This window comes from Monodelphis domestica, chromosome 1, assembly GCF_027887165.1.
Source record: "Monodelphis domestica isolate mMonDom1 chromosome 1, mMonDom1.pri, whole genome shotgun sequence".
In the NCBI taxonomy this organism is placed as follows: Eukaryota; Metazoa; Chordata; class Mammalia; order Didelphimorphia; family Didelphidae; genus Monodelphis; species Monodelphis domestica.
In genome coordinates, this window is record NC_077227.1 from 84,715,170 (window position 1) to 84,723,816 (window position 8,647).

Below are 8,647 nucleotides of genomic sequence, written 5' to 3' on the forward strand. Positions count from 1 at the left end.
ACTCAGGCATCTTTGCTGTTCCTCATAAAGGATGCATCATCTATGGACTCCAGATATTTTCACTGACTTGCCCTCCAAGCTTGAAATTCTATCATCTCCTGCCCTCCCTGGGTTCCTTCAAATTTTGGCTAAAATCCCACCTTCTAAAAGAAGCCTTTCCTGATTCCTCTAAATACTTATGCCTTTTTTCTGTTGAGCATTTCCAATTCATCATATATATGTATATGCATATATTTTGCTTATAGAGTTATTTTCATGTGGTTCATACCATTAGATTGTGAGCGGCAGGGACTGTCTTTAATCATTCTTGGTATCCTCAGTGACTATCATTGTGCCTGGCATATAGTAGATATGCAATACATTTCCATAAACTGATGAAGTAAGCACAGAGCAAAGAAAACAATATATACGATGACCAGAACAATACAGAAAGAACCATAAAAAAGTAAATGTTGTAAAATTATAAAGAATAAGCATATCTAAAAAGATATTTGAGAAGATTCTCCCACTTTTCCCTTGTGCACATTTTAAGCTTTCTGATGTATTGAACAATTAAATATGTTTTTTTTTGTTTTTAAAAATACCATTAGTTATAATATGGCTCTCTAGGAAGGAGAGGGGAAATGGATATTTATGGAAACTACAGAGATGGTTTAAAAAATCCATTAAAAAATCTACTATAAGAAAAAAGTATGCTTTCTAATTTTAAATGGGCCCTCATTATTTCAAGGTAAACCTTTTATTGACTCTTCATACCTCACTGATGATATCACAATTCCCCAGATTATTTCTTCCAAACCTCTTTTCATCCTTCTTGGTCTTTTTTTTTTTAATCAAATCTCACTCTTTGACCCAGTCATTCACAGGCATAATCCCTCTCAGCATGGTAACTCTGACCTACTGTTTCCAATCTAGGCTGGTTGACCCCTTTGTGGGTATCTGCTGGTTCTCCTATTCCCAAGGGCTCCTTATATTTATCAGTGCTGAACTGGACTATTTTATCTCACAGCAGTTCAGATCTCCCAAGTCTACGAGCCATCACCCCAACCCTACCCAGTAACAAGGATTACAAACAGTACCATGACCAATCTCTTCTCTCTTGAAGCTACCTACACTATTCTCTCCTGATGCCTTTCAACAGAGGATTCTATCTCCTATTACAAGCTATAACTTTCACCATCAGCCAACTCCTATTTTCTCCTCCTTCCCTCTGCTACAGTCTCTGAAAAAGTGATAGCTCTTCTCCTTGACAAGGCCAATCCCTCTAACTTGTGCCCTTGATCACATCTACTTCCATTTTTTCCTGAAGTTTTTCTCCCCTGAGCATTCTCTCCAATCTTTAATTTCTCTTTATCCACCGGCTCTCTGAATGCTGCTTACAAACATGGCCAGATGTCCCCATAGTGATAAAAGCCCTCATCTTCTTAAGTTAGTATCTTTTATTTTTCCTCCTTTTCACAACCAGAAAAGACATATTTCTTGCCTCCACTTTTTTTTCTCTTTTCTCAATGCCTTAAAATTTGCCTACTAACCAACATTCAACTAACCTGATTTTTTCCAAGGTTCTCAATGAACTATTTTTTAACACCAGTGTTTTCACCGGCCTTGATTTTTCTGAAGATTTTAACATTGACCAGCCCCACCTACTGAATACTCTCTCCTTATTGGGTGCTTTTGTGACTGTTCTGTTCTGGTTCTCCTATATGTTCCTCTTCAAAATACTTTGCTATTTTTTCATCCATGTACCACACCTTCTGTGTGAGTCTCCCCAAGGCTTTAACCCTAGGCTTTCTTTTTTCTCTATACCATCTCTTTTTAGGTGATGTCATCAGCTCCCATGTTCAATTATCCTCCTCATGTTAAAAAAAAAAAATTCACAAATCTATACACACAGCAGCAGCTAAATGGCACAGTGGACAGAATGCCTGGCCTAAAATCAGGAAAACTCTTCTTCTTGAGTTCAAATTTGGCCTCAGACTCTTATAAGCTGTGTGACCCTGGGCAAGTCACTGAACCCTGTTTGCCTCAATTCCTTACCTGCAAAATGAGCTGGAGAAGGAAATGGCAAACTACTCCATTATCTTTACCAAGAAAAGGCCAAATGAGGTCATGAAGAGTTGGACATGACTGGGAGGACTGAATAACAAAAAAAATGCATACAGCCTTCATCTCTCTTATGAATTCTAGGCCATCTATAAATGAATATCCTTTAGACATCTCAAACTTAACATGTCCCTAATGAACTTGATATCCTCCCCCCTGAATACACCCCTCTTCCAGATTCCTTTCTTTCTATCCAGTGCCCAACCAATCTTGTAGTCCCTTGTTCAAAATTCGAAGTCATCCTCAACTCTTCAAGTCCTGATGATTCCACCTTGATGTCTTTCATATTCATTAATCCCTTTATTTTTACTCAATTATTACAAATATAGAGTAAGTTCCCACAATCTCCTTATTTCCCATATCCCTTCCCTTCATTCCACCCTTATCTGAAAATGTCAAATTGTTTTTCTTAAAATACATCTGACCACATCAATCTCTCATTCAAGAAAACTTCAAAAAGTTCCTATTTATCTAGTGCCAACAGGATAAAATGCCATCTTCTCAGTTTGGCATTTGATTTTTTTTCATTTTCCAATTCTGGCCAAGCTTTCCAAAATTATTTCAAATTATCTATGCTCCCTCTGCACACTGTCTTCCAGTCAAACTAGCTACATTCCATGCCTTGTTTACACACCTTTGTACAAGCGGTTTTCTTAGTTCTTCCTCTTGTAATCACTAGCTCCTTTTAAGGCTCAGCTCAGGGGCTATCTCTTAGAGACTTTTATGATTCTACTGGTTTTTAGTGCTCTCTTATTCACAATGATTTGCTTTGTAATTACTTTATACAGTAATGATTCACAAAATTAGCAATGCATATAGCATTTTCAAATTTGCAAAGTGCTTTACAGATGTTTCATTTGATCCATATGAAACAAACCTGTGAAATAGATGTTATTACTATTTTCATTTTACAGATGGGGAAAGCAGGGATCAGACATTGTTAGTAAATATCTGTGGCAGGATTTGAACCTGAGTCTCTCTGACTCCAAATCTAGCACTCTCCACTACATCATGCTACCTCACATACTTTGCAAATACTTTTCATCCAATTATTTGTGTAAATGTTATATCTCTTGGCATAATGTAAGTACTTGTGTGCAGAAGACTTTTTTTTTTGTCTTTGCAACCCCAGTTCTTAGCACAATGCCTGGCATGTTAGTTGGTAGTTGGTAACTTTTGTTAAATTGACCTGCATTCAGCTTACAAGATCATGAGGCTAACATAATTTGTTTTAGTCCTGCTAACATGTAATCAATGACAAAACTCTCTTGTTAACCTCCCTTCTTCATCTCCATGGTCAAGAAAGTCTAAATGTAAATCACTGTTTCCCTCCAACTAAACTTTTTCCACTTTAAAAAGAAGCCTAACAAGTCCACCAAACTCCTTGTTCCTTTATTTGCCTTTCTCTATCTAGCCTTCCATCACGTGGCCTGACTAGATTCAATTGCTTTACTATCCAAAAAGCATTCTTGACTGATTTCATGGAATGTTAGAACTGAAAGGGACCACAGAAATAATCTAATCCAAACCCTTTATTTTATAGACAAGGAAAATTAAGACCCAGTGAGATGTTGAGTTAAATTGTTAGTGGGAGGGTCAGATCTAAAACTCAGGTTTCCTGATTCCTCTTCCAATATTCTTTCCAAATAACCAAATCTCTTACATGCAATTATGCCAATTAAAATAAGTATATCTATTTTCTAATCTTTGTTCATTTTTATTATATATATATATAAAGCGAAAACTAGATTTTTTTAAAATCAGTTACCATAAAAATGTTTAAATAAATCAATTGATTAACTCAACAGCTTAATTTACTTTCTCCTTGATAAAAGCAAAAAAAAGATGGATGAGCTTTCCTGCTTCTTCAAATCCCAAACAATTCTTAAGTTAAATTGATCCAAAGGGAAAAACATTTTTCCTAAACATGAAGGGGAAGCCACTGAAATTTAATGAAATATATAGGTGAAGATCTGATTGATGAATGTCTTAATAGCAAATTCTAATTTTTCATTAGTTAAATGGGGGGCAAGAAAAAATTTGGAAAAAGAATAGCCTTTTGTATGTGTATATAATAGTATATAATCTCCAAAATTTTAATTCTTATTTAATGATAATTGTGAGGTATAACATTTAAATTTTAGTTTGTTTTAGAGGTTATATGTGAAATAGTCATATAGGACAGATAGGTATGAATAGGTTACAGACTCCATCAACAAATTCACAAATTTTGAATTAAATTCAAATCTATGTTTAATGTTTAAAATCTTTTATAAAATGTGTGCATACACATATAAATATGTTGTTCTAAGTTATGTCTGACTCTATTGACTACCAAATGGAGTCACAAAGAGTGCTTTCGATTTGCTTCTCCAGCTCATTTTACAGATGAAGGAAATTGAGGCAAATAGGATTAAGTGACTTGCTCAGGCCATGCAGCTAGGAAGTGTCTGAGGTTATATTTGAACTCAGGAAGATGAGTCCTCTTGACTCTAGGTCAGCTATTCTATCCCGCTGTTGAACTTAATAGCAGCAGTGAAAATTTTCCAACTTTTTAGCTTGGTTGTATGAATTAGATGATTTCAAGAACTATAGAATGCTAGAATGGGGCATGGTATAAAGGTCATCTAGGGAAATGGCAAGAGGAAGGAAAGTCCAGGGAATAAGAATTTATTAAGCATCTACCATATGCCAACTATGGAGCTTAGTACTTTATAAATATTATATCATTTGGGATAATATTTGAATAGTTTCAAAGAAACCTGGGAAGATTTGTATAAACTGATGCAGAGTGACTGATCAGAGCTAGAAAAAAATAATGTTTGTTTTTTACTTTTTACCTTCTTTTGTATAGGAAGCAGTGGGCTAAGAGAGGAGAACACAGCTAGCAATTGGGATCTCAAATGAAGAAGAAAAGTAAAGATGGTCTTTGAAGCATTTTTTTTTTTAGTGCAGAGAAGACTGAGAGAAGTGCAGAAGAAAACAAAGGCAAGCAGGACATCTTTTGAAAGTAAAATAACGAATTTATTAATTACTTTAAAAAGTAAGGCTTCCATGATATAGATTTGCATTTTCACAATACTATTTTTCAGTTATACTTTGTACATAGAAATGCATGGGGGGGGTCATTAAATTTAGAATTCCCTTTTTTAAGACAAAAAAAGTTAAATGAGATCTTCAAATATTTGCTGGACAAATCCATAGGTTTTTTTTTTTTTTTTAAGACAAAATAGACAGCTCAACCCACCCATTTCAGAGGTGAAGAAGCTGAAATTCAATGACCTGCTCAAGGTTACAATGTTAGTAAATTTTAGAGCCAAAATGTAAATCCAGGCTATCTGATTTCAACTCAAATACTTTTCACCAAACCCTTTTCCTCCCTAACATCTATAATTCTAGTTAAATGCATAATTGTTGCATAAATACTGAATACTACCTATCTACTGTGAGCTATTCCCAATACTGAAGTAATATTTGGGCATTATCTTAGGAAGAAAAATTAACATAAGTATACACAATTTAATAAGGAGTAGGTACATTATTATGGGAATTGAACTTTTCAGGATACATTTAAGCTTCCCAAACTTTCTGTATCACTTTCAAATCAACAATTAAAAGCTGTACATTACAATATAAAATGGCAAAGCACTAAATGGCTTCCTTCTAAACTCAGGTTTTTCCATCATTCAGAGCATCTTCAACTCTAATGCTTACTTAACTACTCACTACAGATGCCATCTGTTCACAGAAGCAGAAAATGTCATGCCAAAACACAGAGAACTAACACCCCTAATAATACCTAAGAACAAGAGTTTACAAAGGCAACCAAGCCCTATATTTCTATCTCTATGGTATTCCGGAACTGCTTTAGCCTTGAAGAGAAGCCAGGGATAGTCAAGAATACTGGCTAATGTACTTGTACTGGTCCTCTCAAATGACAGAGAAAGGGGGGGGGGGGGGGGGAAAGGAGGGAGAAGAAGAGAAGAGAAGAGAAGAGAAGAGAAGAGAAGAGAAGAGAAGAGAAGAGAAGAGAAGAGAAGAGAAGAGAAGAGAAGAGAAGAGAAGAGAAGAGAAGAGAAGAGAAGAGAAGAGAAGAGGAGACAGAGAGGCATATAAGTGGGGGCCAATAATAATAAATGACTGCCAAAAGCAAGAAGTGCATACTTCACAGATGAGTCTCACAGAAGATTATTAGGCTCAACTAACGATCTAAATCAGTAAATTATCAGTAAAACTGCTGAAATTATTTCCAGGCATTTTTCTTAGTTACTTCACCTCTCCCAGAAGAGAGAGGAAAATAGATGTTGCTGGGCTAATCTAGCCCTATGAATTGGGCATCCAAACTAAGTAAATTCTGAATGTAATTAATACAACCCGACTGTGAGTCAGATCAGGTAACTTCGATTAAGACACTTTAGGGATTTAGAATAAGATTTGGAGATTGAGAAGGGTTCCTTTCCCCAGCCTCAAAGCCAGCCTTCAGGGAGATGTGCAAATCCCCGGCCCCAATTTCTGAGTCTTCTCTTCTGCTTTCACTGTCAATAAAGGCACACACGGAATACGCGCGTCTATATGTACGTATGCATGTATGTATGTGTGTGTGTGTGTGCCTCGCCCGGGTGAATCATCAGCGCTCATTCCATGCAGCCGATGATTCATTCACGCGTCTTTCAGAGCGCGGCCACACGTTCCGTTCCGTACGTACTATACGGGCGCACACGCAGATTTCTTAATATTTAAATCGCGGATTTAAGGTCCACACACCTCAAGTAAGCCGCCGGTAGAAGGGGCAAAAGGGGCGGGGAGGGCACCATGCAGGTTTGAGCTATGGCACAAGAGCTTCGCAACAAACACATATACGCACAAATCACCATCGTCTTCCTCCTTCTCTTCCCCCCGTCCCCAGCCAACCGCTAATGCACGTGGGGATGAGCCAGGGAGAGGCGCCGGAGGGCACACAGGTGGGTCCCCAGGTCCTCAGCCCCAAGCGATTCGCCTGCTCCCTCCTGCTTGCCCCTCCCCCACAACTTGCTAAAGGAGGAAAAAAACGCCTTCGCAACGCGCCTCCCGCCCGCCTGCCTGCTCTCCCTCCCCCTCTGCCTCCCTCCCTCCCTCCTGTGACATCTTATATAATAATCCGAGCTAATCAAAACGGAAGCGAACCGCGCTACCATGGCACATTAGCCAGAGATAATTACCCTGGGAACAGATGCTCTGGACACGGGCCCGCGGCTCCCTAACTAGCCGCCGGGGTGCGTTGCTAGAACAATCCTGAATGGGGGAAGCGGCCAAAAGCGGAGCTTGTTACCCAACACAGTGAATGTGCGGCTGTTCCCGGTCCCTCATCAGGAAGCTACGAGCGTCACCAACTGCGTCAGCTTCTTCAAACATATCGCATGGGCTCCCTCCGGTCACAACTATGGGCAGGAGCCGCGGGTGACCGGGGCGGAACCTCGATCTTCCCGGAGGAGAAAGTTAGTGGCCTCTAGCGGCCCGCACAACTGTACTTCCCAGCCCCTTACCAGACGCCCTCCTGGCCCCGCAGCCCGCCGCGGCCCCCGGCTTGTTGGGCAACTTGTGACATATGACGACGGGCGGATCGGGCGGCTGTTTCCTCCACCCCCTGCCCAGCGCGGCCCGGCCCAGCCCTGCCCAGCCCTGCCCGACAGCCCCGCAGCCACAACCCCCAGCGACCCCCCTCCAACCACTCCTCAGCACGCCCCACCAAGCGGGGGTGGGGGGGAAACTACGCAAGAAACTTCCCGGCCCGCCCTGGGTAGAGAAGGAGGCTCCCGCACCTCACAAATGCCTTACCTTGCTCTCCAAAGGCCATGATCTGTGTGTGTGTGTGGTATGTGTGGTGTGTGCCTGCGTGTGTGTGTGTATGTGTGTGTGCGCGCGCGCGTGGGGAGGCGGTAGGTAACTGAACAGTGGCTCGGAGGAGTTTCACAGGAGGAGGAAGAGGAGGAGTGGGGTGTGTTAGCGGCAGGGGAAGGAGGGAGAACTCCGAACTGCAGGAGCGCGCAAGAGCGGAGCCCAAGGCGCCCGAGGCTAGCGAGGGAGCGCGGAGGGGGCGGAGGAGTTTCCGTGGGTTTGTTTACGCACCGCTGCCCGCCCGGCTCGGGGCACAGCCCGTACTCCCTGATTGGCCACAAACTGGGGCACTGCCTCTTGCTGCCCGCGTGGCCTGAGAGCAAGCGCGCAGCTCCCTGGGCTCCCTGCTGGGCACCGCTGTCTTTCCGCTGCTTAGCGGGGCCTCGGGGAATGGAACCAGCAGCCGTGCGGGCTCTAGAAGCACGGGGGGAGGGGGGGGTGCTGCCTCGAGATCTGCTTAGTGCCCACTGGCCCATCCGCTCTCTTGTACAGTAAAGGGGTAGAATAGATGACCTTTAAGGTCCCTTCCAGTTAGAACATTCTATGGGTCTATGATTCTCCCACCTGCAATTGCCCGACCTTGGCCATGGTGGGGCTGGAGGCTTTCTCAAGGCCATAGACTTTGTTAAGGTTAGGAAGCAACGCACCTGAAACCATCAAATTTTCTCTT

General features: G+C 41.4%; 1 protein-coding gene across 13 annotated transcripts in view; it reads right to left on the reverse strand.

Moving 5' to 3' along the window:
- Positions 1 to 8,229, reverse strand: part of PCGF5 (polycomb group ring finger 5) — a 152,813-nt gene extending 144,584 nt beyond the window's left edge. For 5 of the 13 annotated variants that reach the window (XM_056802659.1, XM_007478826.3, XM_016427420.2 and 2 more), the window contains exon 1: positions 7,918 to 8,181. The gene's annotated coding sequence lies outside the window, so the exon portion shown is untranslated. Of the gene's footprint in view, positions 1 to 7,301; positions 7,691 to 7,917 lie in introns of those variants that run through there. The other 8 variants (XM_056802626.1, XM_016427430.2, XM_016427426.2 and 5 more) reach the window with 6 other exon arrangements.
- Positions 8,230 to 8,647: the final 418 nt, after the last annotated feature.